Genomic DNA, 14,237 nt, shown 5'->3' with positions numbered 1-14,237 from the left:
TTGTAATTCATATCACAAAAGTTTATCATCCCAGGCCACTTTGGCAACTACTGGTCAGATAAAACTTCAGGAACTAAATTACAAATAATATTCATCAATATTTCTTTAATTTTGCTAAGCAATTCAATAATAAAATAATAATAATAATTATTGAACATTTATATAAAGCAGTTCAATAATAAATAATCATAACAATTACTGAACATTAATGCAAAGCAATTCAATAATAAATAACAATAATAATTATTGAAATTTAATATAAAGCAGTTCAATAATAAATAATCATAACAATTATTGAACATTAATGCAAAGTAATTCAACAATAAAGAACAATAATAATTATTGAATATTAATGCAAAATAGTTCAATAATAAATAACCATAATAATTATTGAATAATAATATAAAACAGTTCAATAATAAAATAACAATAATAATTATTGAACATTAATGCAAAACAATTCAATAATAAAATAACCATAATAATTATTGAACTTTAATAAAACTCATATGATAATTTCAAGCATATACATGTGAATAAATAAATAAAATTTCCAAAAATAATAATTGGATTTTAATTTTATTTACCACATATATAATGAATAATTCATATGAGAAAACCATAAAATAAATCATAATTTATATTTTTTTAATCAAAATTAAATCCAATCAAATAATCAAAAATATAATCATGATTAAAATTAATCATAATTATAATAAATGATATTTATCAATTTTATAATTGAGAATATAACCTAAATTTCTCAATTTCATAATGATAAAAAACGAAAATATTTGATAGGATATAAATCGAAAATATGCGAATGGCAGAACTGTAATTTGGCAGAAATTAGACCCGAGGGTAAAACCGTAAATATGTTGACAGAACTTAAACTGTAATTACGATATTTGCAAAGGGTAAAACTGTAATTTTCTTTTTCAAAACCCTAGCCTCGAGGGCGAAAAAAAACGTAAATATGCCAAAACCCTAATCTGCCATCGCCATCACTGCCGCCGCCGCCTGCGCGAGCGGCGCTGCCGCTGCTGCCTGCGGCCTGGCCGCTTGTACGCGGCTGCGGGCTGCCGCTTGTGCGCGGCTGCGGGCTGCCGCTTGTGCGCGGCTACCGGCGACCGCCTGTGCGCGGCTGCCAGCGGCCGTTCTAGCCTGTGCGCGGCCAATGCCGCCACGGCGCTGCCGCCGCGGGGCTGCTACTGCTCACGCGCGGCCGCTGCGGCGGTTCCTTCCCGCGGGTGGCTGCTGCTAGCACGCGGCCACCGCCTGTGCACGGCCAACTCACGCATGGCCGCCACTTGGGCTGTCTGCCTGCATGCGGCCGACGGTCGCATGGACTGATTCTGGCCGTGTACGACCGGGGCTCTGTGATGCCGTCGCACGGACGGAGTTCTGTGATGTCGTCACACGGACGAGGTTATGTGATGCCATCGCACGGACGGGGTTATGTGATGCCGTCGCACGGACGGGGTTCTGTAATGCCGTCACGTGGACGGGTTCTGTAATGTCGTCACGTGGATGGGTTCAGTAATGGCCGCATATGGGACAGGTTCTGTGATGTCCGCATATGGGACGGGTTCTATGATGTCCCCATATGGGACGGGTTCTGTGATGTCCGCATATGGGACGAGTTCTATAATGCGCACGCTACTCGGCGTAACCGCAAATTTGTAGCGAGGTCGACAGTGACCATTACTGCTTAGCAGTTCTTGGAAGATAAAGGTAATTATGCATCGTAAATTAATTTACAGATCTAATGCATGATTTCAAAAATCGGGCTCTGATACCAATTGTAAGCATAAAGATCTGTAATTATACTATGTCATTATTACGGAAATAACCTAAATGCCAGGATTGAAATCAATGCATAGATCTAATTATACGATGCGTACCTTTTGATGCCATATGTTCAGAGATCCCGTAGATCTGCTAAGCACCGTCTTTAATCCAAGATTACTGCAGGCTCCGTCTTTAATTCGATCGCGCTGCGGAATCTGTAGAGAGTACGGAGAGTAGACCCTTTCTCCTCTCTTCCTATCTTTTCACAGGACCCACACACAGATTGATGGATTTGGGGAGAGGGTTTTGGGGAGAGAGTCGAGGAGAATAACTGAATCCCTCAACGGAGAGGTGCGTCTATACGTGTCAACGTTATGATGCTCTAACACACTAACACCCCCTAACCCTCGACCCCTAGAGATCCTGTCCTAGGCGAGAGCAGAGGGTCTACGATGAGATCTTGGAAGATTTCCTCCCATCAAGGATATTTCCGAGGAATCATTCCGTAGTGGACTTAGTCTATTCGTTAAAATATCTGAACGGAACCCAATTAGTTATTCTATTATATATCTTATTCAATTATAAAAGGATCACGTATTCTGGTTATGTACGGTCAGTCTCATTTCACACCCTTCACGACCACCACAACCCGATAGCAACTACAGCCGTATGCATCAAACCCAGATCTCCTCCTATTTGTGCTCCCTCACGGATCCAATCCTCAGCACTCCAAGTGGTCCCATGTAAGAACCTAATTTGCAATCTACACTCCATTAAATGTCACAAAAAGAGAAAAAAAATTAGTAAGAGAAGTATAAATGATCAAAACCTTCAAGCTTTAACCCACACAAGCGACAAAGGAAAAGGTCTCCCACACCCGTTCGAGCAAGTCTGTCCGTCAAAGAGAATGTAACGGTGCAAAAGCTTTCAGCGGAACAGTTTGATCCGAGGCACCACTAGCTTGAGTCAATTGACAATAATAATTACATAGTGTGGTCATGCACAGCAAAAATGTTGTGAGGATCGAAGTCGGTCAAATAAAATGAACTCGTCAAAGCTTGCATGAAATGCCTTGTGGCAGTGCTTGTTGATTGCCTGAAGCATATGAGAAAGCGGAATTAGCAGGAAGATTGGAGGCTTAAAGAAGCTACGGAATTGGCAAGTGTTCCTTCAGGAACGACTTCTTTGAAGGCAAAATATGTCTGAAAAAACCATGGTCTTTCCTTGGGTTGAAGAAGTCAATACAATTCCGAAGAAAAGCTAGTGCTGAAATGTTCATTATCCATTCTCATTTGAAGAATTTAAAAAATTTATTGTAAAAGAAAAATTAGCATTCATTAAGATAATATATACTTTTATAGGTCTTGAAGAGAAAATTTTCTCAATCATGCATTTAAATCATACACTCAAATATATGATTAATCCTTAAATCATAAATTGATTGAGGATTAAAAAATATAAAATTATCATTTTATATTTATTTTATCATAATTTTTTATCATATCCCTATAAGATTGAGCTTCCATCAAGGATATCAATATTGGATTGATATAATTAAAATATCTTATAAGCGAGAGGTTTTGTGAGGGAGTTTGCTAGTTGGTTAAAAGTATAAATGTAAGAAACACATAGTTAACATCTAACAAATTAATCTCTAATAAAGTGAAAATCAATGACAATGTGCTTCGTGCTAAAGTAGAATATGGAGTTAGAGCATAAATAGGTGGCACTAACATTATTACAATATATTGTAAAAGTATATTAGAGGCGATGCCAAGTTTGCATAATAGATTAATGATCCAATTGAGTTCTACAGCGATGGTGGATCTTGCAATTATGTTATGTTTTCTAAAACTTCAATTGACTAGATTTGTTTTAAGGAAGATAATGTGGGTTTGTATAAATATTCTATCGTCAGTGTTGCTTGACTAATCATCATCGGTAAAAGTATAGGATGAAGTGATGAGTGTTTATGAAGAGGAAGTTTAAGATTGAGAGTCCTTTTAAGATATTGTAAGATACGTTTTAGTATAGACCAATACGTAATAGAGAGCTGATGCATGAATTATAATAATTTGTTAACCATAAATAAAATGTTTGGACGTATAAGAGATAAATACTTTAAAGAACCAAGTACTTTTTGGTACTGAATGGGATCCATAGTAGTGCTACTATTATATAATTTGAGTGACTTAGTAGTGAAGAGTTGACTTAGTAGAAGTAATATACACATCCTCTAGACTTCTTTGGTATTCTATATATTAGGTCTTTGATAATAGATTCCCAATATACTCCTTTTGAGATAGGAAAAGTCTAGAGGATGTGTATATTACTTCTACTCCTAAAAAGTATCATAAAGTTTATAAATCTTTGATGGAGAATTAATCTATTAATTACTTAAGAATTTACTTAATCTTTATGAAATTATTTTTTATGATGATAATGTCATCCATATAAACTAGTAGATATATAGTATATCTCTTTTGTTATTTTAGGCAAGGTTCGCAATACCGTACCGTATCGGTATTTCGACCTGGGCTCGGTATCGGTACGGTACGGTGTACCGAGCGGTACACCCAAGTGTACCGAGCACTGTAGCACGGCTACAGTGCGCTACAGTGTTACTGGAGCACTGCTACAGTGCGGACCGGTACTGGGTGGTCCATGTACTATTGGCCTATCGGACCGGTACGTACCGCCCGTACCGGACGGTACGATTCGGTATGGTAGACACTGGTTTTAGGAATAAAAGTGTATCAAATTTGGAGTTGAAAAGTCAACTCTTATAAAATTTGAGCCAAGTTCGGTATACTAAGCTCTTGGCACTTGACGAAATCTATAAATAACTTTTTATAATTTATAAACATAATTTGGATATTGAGGATGAATGAAGGTAAGGGGTTATTGTATAAAAACAATATTAGTTAATGTCTTATATAAAAAAGATATTGTTAACATCTAGTTAGCGTATATGCTAGAGTAATAGCCAAAGTCAAGATGAATCGAATTATCATCACTTTAATAACTAGACTGAAAGTCTTTATGAAATCAACAAGGGTCTTTGGTAAAACTTTTTAGCAACTAAATGTGCTTTATATTCTAGTAACGGATCCATCTAGGTTTTACTTAATTCGAAAGATCCACTTATATCTAATGACATTTTGTATAGAGTAAGGTAGTACAAGGGCTCATATGACATTTTGTGTAAGCTTGGATAATGGTTGTAGGTTTTGTAGAGTCAGGTGGAGAACTTATAGTGGCATGCAGATCAAGAATTTGATGTGGTTTAAAGATATCATTTTTAGAGCATTTTATTATGTGATATTTAGTTTCGGTGGTATTATTGAGTTATGTTAAGGTATAAGAATTGGTGAAGAGTTAGTGATCAAGCTGATACATGTCAATATCAATCGATTAAGAAGAGGACAAAGACATCATTTGTAGTGCCAAGGGTGTTACTTCATCGGGCATTGCAAAATGAGTTGGTGGATAGGTAGATGAAGAAGTTACAAAGGCAGTGAGGTGCTATTAAATTAGAATAATAAGGGAGTACAAGTCTAGAGGAAAAATAATGGTTGATACGTTGAGAGGTGTGAGGTATACTCATATGAATATATGATGGCCGGTTATTATAGTGATTTGCATCGCTAAAGGAGCAATATTTTGGAAGGAAAATGTGAACTCAACAAAAATAATATGATATAATAAAAAGACCTTTTAAATTTGAGGATCTTAGCCCTAAATAGTATACTATTCAAGAGAGTATATAATAAAGATATGGATCTTGGTATTAACTTATGTAAAGCATAGAGCGTAACTAAGGATAATATAAATAGTCAAATACTTTGAATTTTTGAAGGTTTAGAGTTATGTAAAATAGTTTTTCAAATAGTGATTTGTATTGTAGGATTAGGGTGAGAACATGGTTAATGAGATTAATCATAGTTTGAGAGACTATTGACTAAAAAGTTAGTGGTATGAATGTTAGGATCAAGAGCACTAAGAGGGGGGGGGGTGAATTAGTGCAGCGGAAAACCTTCTACGATTAAAATAAAACTGCGTTCGTTCGATAAAAGTGATTTCAGTAAGAAAGCCAATTCGTAAATCACTTTAACTTTTGATTAAGCGAGATGCAGCAAAGATATAAATGCAGTTTGCAGTTATGGTTCAAATCAGATAGTAGGCGCAAACTGAAATATGATATTCGTACGAAAAAACTGATTTACGTCTAAACGCCGATTCGGAAAGTGCAAAGCTTGAAACCCAATCGTATATGCGCAGAAAGCAGTAAGCTTTTGAAGAGGTTTGCAATAAAGATAATATGCTCAAAGTAAATATAAACCGAGATTTAGAGTGGTTCGGTCAATCTTGACCTACATCCACTTTTGGCTTCCTCCACCGACGAGGTCACCGACGTCCACTAGAGGCCTTCCTTCAATAGGAGAAGGCCAACCACCCTTTTACAGTTTCACTCCTTTTGACGGGCTTAGAGGACAACCCTTACAGAATTTTCTCTCCTCTCTTTAAAGATCAAAACTTGGAAGAAAAGAGGGAGAAGAACTTTTGGCCTTTACAATAATTTTGAGCTCTAAAAATCACAGAATAAGATCAGGATTTCGGTGTGTTTTGAGTGCCCTTTCAATGCTAAAAGGGTGGGATATTTATAGGCCCCAACCTAGTTTGAATTCCGAGCTCAAAACTGTCAATTCCCGGAATTCCGGGATCTAGCGGTTGCACCGCCTGACTGAGGCGGTTGCACCGCCTGGTAGAGCTCGAAGACTGAGCCTCTGGGCGGTGCCACCTCCTGTCAGGGGCGGTTGCACCTCCTGCCAGAGCTCGAAGACCGAGCTCAGGCGGTGCCACCGCCTGACTGAGGCGGTTGCACCTCCTGCCAAAGCTTGAAAACCGAGCTCAGGCGGTGCCACCTCCTGTCAGGGGCGGTTGCACCGCCCAGTCTCGCTCGGAGACTGAGCCCAAGCGGTGCCACCGTATGGCTGGGGCGGTTCAACCGCCTGGCAGAAATCAAGGTCCGAATGGGTTGATCCATTCGGCCCAATTTGGGTTTTTCAGGGGCCCAATTGCCCCAAGATTAAGTTAATGGGATCACCTCCCATTTCTAACTTAATCATTGTGCTAACTACGATATTTCCTAAGACATTTACTGCAACTTGCTCCGGTGCGTCAATCGCTTCTTCCGGCGAACTTCCGGCGAACTTCCGTCGATCATCCGATGAACCCTCGGTGATGCTCCTGCGGACTTCCGGCAAACTCCTGGACTTGTGACGATCCACTTGGCAAGTTCCGACGAGCTTCTTTGGCAAGCTCATGGACTTCTCGGATTTGTTCCCGCAGAACCTCCGACGATTGTCCGAACTTCCGTCGAACTCTCGAACTCCCAACGTGATCATTATCTTGACTCCGGCGCAACTCCTGCTGCATATCTTATTTTCATCGTAGTTAATCCTGCACACATATCTCAACATATAGATTAGATAACAAATGACAATTGACTTCATCATCAAAATATGAGATTCAACAATCTCCCCCTTTTTGATGATGACAATCAATTGATAATGGAGTTAACCTTAACTCCCCCTATCTATATGCCATACTTGAGATAAGTCATTCTTGAATTCAAAACCTTTGAATTCAAGAGACATATTGATAAGTTAAAATCATTTAAACTTATCAATACTCCCATCATGATGTATCTCTCTGAAGATGATGTCAAGGCTTGACATTCATTTTCAAATTTTACATTACAAATTTGAATGATGGTAATAGTAGCAATTCATTATATTGTAATATATCAACATGTAAAACTGCAAAGTAAGATTTTTTGTTTAATATCTTGACATGAAACAAACAAGGCATAATGCAAATTATAGCAATCATAGCATCAATTCATATATCTCTTGGTGATGCAAGCATGGCATTAATACTCATATATTTCTCCCCCTTTGTCATCAACAAAAAGCATGGTAATTGTGATACCAGGAGAACAATATAAGCGAATTTTGAGCATAAGTGTAATGCCTTTACTAGGTTCATGTCATTTTCAATAGTGAGTCAATTATGCAAACATGACATGGAGATATCAATTTTGTTTTTACCCCACATCTCTACCATCTATTTGTGAGTTTACTTTAAATGAAGTTAAAATGGATGAGAGATTAAATCTTGCTTTATTTTCACAAGGATCAAGATATGTATTAGAAACGAATCCTTGTTAGTAAAAATACTATCATCCATATTTCAAGATGGAATTTATAATCATGAATCATTTCATCAAATCCATTCAGAAAAATATTTTTCATATAATAAATGTATAAGAAAATCTGATTATTAGGATACCAATTGTTAAGCGAATCCGAAAATGAAATTAACACTTTCATGCAGTCGGACAAGACTATGCTATAGATTTTCAAATACAATCATGAAGACAAAACTTGCTTATTGTTATGGAAATTTTTGTATTCAACACATAATTTCCAACATGTTATTTAGGCATATAATGACAATCAAGCGATTTGATCATTCAATAAAGTCCGAAAAATAATTTTAACTAGTTTATGTATTCGGACACATCAACATTCCTAATTCTCTTCTTATGAAATCAAATTGTTTTTCACTTAGAGGTTTTGTAAAAATATCAGCTAGTTGATGTTTAGTGTTATGGCAATAATAATATCATGATAATGTCATGACTCATCAACTGCATTGGTATATCATTTTCTCAAATCATATTTATCATGGAAACCAAGGCACAAGGTTTTCAAAGTAGTTATAAAAACATTTAGTTTCAATGTAAAATCCGACAATGAATAACGAGATTAAACAATGAGAGATGTTTGTAACTCTGCATATGCTCACAAATAAATATATCAGGTAACCATATCAAGGATCAAGGCAAAGGGCATCATGGTGAGTAACATAAAGAGTTTAAAATAACAATAGGTAATTGTGTTCATATACAAGCTCATTCAGGAGGTGAAAAATTAAAGTGTCTAAATAAAGAGTCAAATTGTCGATAAATTTGCTACAGCTCAAATAGGATTTGATCTTGTCGATGTTCAAGCCGTTCTTGTCTTTGTTCAAATCGGTCCATCCGAATCCCAATATCTTTGATAGATGATGCAGTAGCTTGCTCAAATGAATGTGTTTCCTCAAAGGGACAGATCGGATGAGATTGAGTACCCCTAAAGACTGGTGTTTTCGGTTCCAGTTCAAGTTGGGGGGGATCGGTTCTTCTAGGCATTCTAACCTAGTTACCGTTTCTATAAACACATCTTAATCGGTGAAGTAGATTTTTATTTATTATGCTAAATCTATCTACTTTTATTACTTCTTCTTCCGGTGGTATTGGAATATCGTAGGCTTTCAGTATTCTAGTGATCATACCACCATATGGAAGCATCATGTCTTTCTTAGATAGTTCTAACATGTTTTGCTGGATAAGATAACCAAGACAGATGTCATGTCCTTTCATGATCCAATACATAGTTCCTAATTCTATTTGGCTTACTTCATCATGATGGTATTGTTTAGGGAGAATGATGCTAGTTAGGATATGATGAAGTACCTTAGTGTTTAGTGGTAGTAGATATTCACAACTTTTAGGAACAAATGCTAAGTTGGGATTGGCGAAAATTGTTCCTAAGGCTTCAACATATGTTGTCCCAACAGTTTCATCATCCCATGATCCTCTAAAATAAAATCCTCTATTTTTTAGGGGAATGCCTATCATGTCGCAAATGAATTTATCCGTAATGGAGATGTGTTGTCCTAAGAGATAGGTAGACATTCTTTCTTCTTCATCTACTTGTATATTATTGTAAAACAGTATAACAAGTCTTGGATAGATGGGTTCATTAATTTGTAAAATAGGGAGTAGATCTAAGTTTACAAACCATTGGATTGTCTCTAAGTCTCTTAGTTCATTTAAATCTACATGTTTTTCCTTATTGACACTCCTAAGTTCGAAAGAGGAAAACTTTTCAGCATGATATTTTGAATCGAAAAGGGTAAGATCAAAATCTTCCACTAATCTCCTCTTCCCTTTGTCCCTTGAGGATCTTCTAGACCCCATAACTATTGCTATTTAAGAGGATAATAATGAGCAAGAGTAAATGAATCAAAAACAGAATTTAAGGGGTTCTTAAAGAATACCTTAGTGAGATTTTCAATAGAAGGAGAGATTGTTGATCTTTTGCTTCAAAATGAAAAGTATTTGGGATGCTATGAGGGGTGAAATGGAGGTGGCGAAGCTTTGGAAGAGTAAAGAGGGGAAGGGAGTGAGTTGGGGTCGGTTCCACCGCCGACCCTAGCTCGGGTTAAAAAGAGGCAGAATTGCAGGCGGTTGCACCGCTGACTGGGGAGGTGCAACCGCTTGCAACACGTGACAGCCGGAGGTGCTACCTCCAGCTGGGGCGGTGCCACCGCCTACAGGCAGTGAGCACTTGTTCTGACTGCAGTGTGATCTGATTTGAATGTTTTTGACTTGAGAAGAATTTTCATTTAGAGCAATCAACTTTACTTACGTAATTACGTAAGAATTTTCATTGTAAGATAAGAAATTTTGCATGATTTGTTGGGAAATCTTGGGGGTGACATCACATGCGCAGCGGAAGAACAAGAAAACAAAATCCCCGATTCCCAAAGAGATGTTCGTCGTCGTACGAAGATTGGTACGCAAAAATCCGCGAAACATGAAACTGCGTATAAAGTAGATTGTGTTACCTAGGGAGATCGTATATCCCTGTTTCCTTGCAGATCCTTAGGAGAGGGTGAAGGAGGTCAAGCGTCCTCCTCTCTAGTGGTGATCCACACAGCAGGGTTGCGACGACGCTCCTCAAAACTCCAGGCTTGATCTGAGGTGGAGAGGGAGAGGAGAATAGGAAAGGCAAGCAAGAGCTCTCTAGCCTATGGGGCTCTGAATCCCTCCTATTTATAGAGGTCCCCTGTCAAACCCTAATAGGTCCTCCCTTAGTGGGTATTAGATCTGCATCCAATAAGACAAGGGCTCCGTCGGATATCTCATAGCCGAACTTCTACTCATCGCAATGCCTACCATATGTGTGTGACCCTCTAGGCCCAATATCGAGCTGGCCGTGAGTCATACCTGTTAGAACTCCTTCTAACTCAGTGAATTATTATCTCTGTAATAATTCACTTGACTCATCGACTACGGAAGTACTATGCCACTACACCGTAGTCCCCAGACGATACAGGGGAATCCAATCAATTGGACCTGTCTGTCCTCAGTTATCGTGTACCTATAATCCCTCATCCATCTAATATCCCAGAGATCGTATATCGAGCATGGTGTTATCAGACCCATACGATTTCTACTTGAGTCTCGCTCTAATCGGATTCTCCCGGAGAACTCTTTCTCTCTCAACCCGAATGACCCTGGCCAGGGATTTGTCTGAGTAAGAACACATGGGATATTCCTCTCATGACACCGAGAGTGGATGATCCTCTATCGACACTCAATAGCCCTCGTAAGGTCGACTACCACTCCAAATGACCAGCTGTACTAGATCTGGGACAACCAAACCTATAAGTCTGGTATCAAAGAGTGGAGCACTCATACAGGACATCCTTGGTGTCTCAAGTCTAAGGACCAGATATACCACTAGGACTACGGAATGGTTGTTTGACAATAAGACATCATCAACCATCCAGCATTCCGTAAGCGGATCAATCAGTGAACTCATTCTCCAATGAGCACATGTACTGTATCCCTAGTGTCCCTACACGAGCAGCTATGAGACCAGTTGCATCCATCATATGGACGGGTATACAGCACACCAGTCTATCCGGTTATCACGATGTCCCTCTCGAGTAACCTATGACTGGGATTATTTAGGATATATGTTTAAAGGTGAATCGATCTCATTATCGTGATCTCATCACGATCCGATTCCCATTGCACAAATCCAAGGACATCACAATATATGTATGCATTTATGCAATAGTTATAAAGTGATATACGTCAAAATATAATAAGCAAAAAGATTATGTATCAAGTCACACGTGCCATCACTCACGTGATTGGCTTGCTGGGCACCTATAACTAGTAATCTCCCACTTGACCTAAAGTCAATCACCTATGTGTCTGATCCCCATCAGACCCCTGTGATGCTTAAAGACAAAATGAGACAACGGCTTTATCAGTGGATCTACAATGTTATCTTCGGATGGAACTCTTTCCACTGCTACATCTCCTCGGGTTACGATCTCTCTGATAAGTTGGAACCTCCTCAGAACACTTCTGATGAGACCCGGGTTCCCTTATTTCAGTAATCGCCCCGTTGTTGTCGTAATATAAGGAGATCGGCTCCTCGCTACCCGGCACGACTCACAAATCTGTGATGAACTTCTTCACCCAGACTCCCTCCTTTGCTGTATTTGATGCAGCAATATACTCCGCCTTTGTGGTCGAGTCAGCAGTAGTATCTTGCTTGGAACTCTTCCAACATACTGCTCCTCCATTCAAGGTGTACACATACCTTGAATTCGACTTATTATCATCGACATCAGACTGAAAACTTGAGTCTATATAGCCTTCAACCTTAAGGCTATTACCTCCATAGTAAAAGATCCTTAGTCCTTCTTAAGTACTTAAGGATACACTTTACTGCTTTCCAGTGCTCCAAGCCTGGATCCACCTGATACCTGCTCGTGACACTCAGAGCATGTGTTATATCAGGCCTAGTACATAGCATGACATACATGATAGACCCTATTGCTGAGGCATAAGGTATCATATTCATGTTCGCCCTTTCTTCTGGAGTCTTTGGAGACATACTCGTAGAAAGCGATATCCCATGTCTTATCGGTATGAGACCTCTCTTGGAAAGGATGATCTTTAGGTACCCATTTGCTTTTGGGTGCCTCAAAAATAGATCTACATTTTTTATCATGTTGCATAGAATTTATCATGGTTCTTTTAGGAACCCAAATTAATCTGTTCGGACTAATTTTCTTGAATGGACAATAATGTGTTTTGTGTCCAAGTTTGTAATAAAAGTTGCATTTGCTTTGGTGTCGAACATGTAAGATGGGGCCTTTTATGAAGGTGGTTGGATTTTGGTGAGGACTTCTCACAAATCCGATTCTACTTCTTTTGGGAACGTGACCCTTGTTTGCAAGGATCATGTTCAAAGACTTGCTACCAACCTCGAATTTCTTCAATGTGTCTTTAAGTAGCAAGTTTTCCTTTTGGAGAGTTTCTAGATCATGACATTTTATGTATAAACCTAAACTATCATGATATTCAGTTTTTAACTTATCGAAATTACAAGTAAGACTATCATGCTCCTTTTTTAGCAATTTATATTTTCTACTAATAATCTTACATTCATCAAATAAGTCATGAAAGACATTTAATAATTCATCAAATGATAAATCTGCATCTATTAAATTCGTTACCTCCTCTCCGATGGCCATTAAGGCGTAATGAGCAACTTGCTCGGTGTTGGACTCCTCTTCTTCGGACGCGCTCGAGTCATCCCACGTTGTTTTGAGCGCCTTCTTCTTTGATGTTCTCTTTTTGACTTGGGGACAATCACTTTTGTAGTGTCCCGGTATTTTGCACTCGTAGCAAATAAATTGGTCCTTCTTGGGTTCAAGTTTATTTTTTGTATTATTCTTAAACTTGTTTCTTTTAATGAATTTTTTAAATTTTCTTGTTAGAAGTGCAAGTCATCGTCACAGTCCTCATCACTTGAGTTTTCTCTCAACTGGTCTTCTAAAGTTCTGAGTGTCATATCCTTCCTATTCTTTGGAAGGATGTTTTCTTGCTCTTCATGAGCTTTACAAGTCATCTCGTAGGTCATTAATGACCCGATTAGTTCTTCAAGAGGGAAGTTGTTTAGATCTTTCGCCTCTTGAATAGTAGTGACTTTAGGATCCCAACTTTTAGGAAGAGATCTTAGAATCTTATTTACGAGCTCAAAATCCGAAAAACTTTTTCCGAGTCCTTTTAGACCGTTGACGACATCCTTGAAATGGGTAAACATGTCGCCAATAGTCTCACTCGGTTTCATCTGGAAAAGTTCGAAAGAATGTATCAAAAGATTGATTTTTGACTCTTTCACTCTACTTGTGCCTTCGTGAGTCACTTTGAGTGTGTGCCAAATATCAAATGCGGTTTCACAAACCGAAACACGGTTGAACTCGTTTTTATCAAGTGCACTAAATAAGGCATTCATAGCCTTTGCATTAAGAGCGAAAGCCTTCTTCTTCAATTCATTCCAATCGATCATTGGAAGAGAAGACTTCGAAAATCCATTTTCGACAAGATTCCAAAGTTCAAAATCCATAAAAATAAGAAAGATCCTCATTCGGGTCTTCCAATAGGTGTAGTCCATCCCATTGAACAAGGGTGGACATGTAATAGAATGGCCCTCTTGGTTTTCGGCGTATGTCATCTCTCTTGG

The sequence above is a fragment of the Musa acuminata genome, chromosome BXJ1-5, assembly GCF_036884655.1.
Source record: "Musa acuminata AAA Group cultivar baxijiao chromosome BXJ1-5, Cavendish_Baxijiao_AAA, whole genome shotgun sequence".
NCBI classification, from domain to species: domain Eukaryota; kingdom Viridiplantae; phylum Streptophyta; class Magnoliopsida; order Zingiberales; family Musaceae; genus Musa; species Musa acuminata.
Note: the sequence above shows the minus strand (reverse complement) of the source record.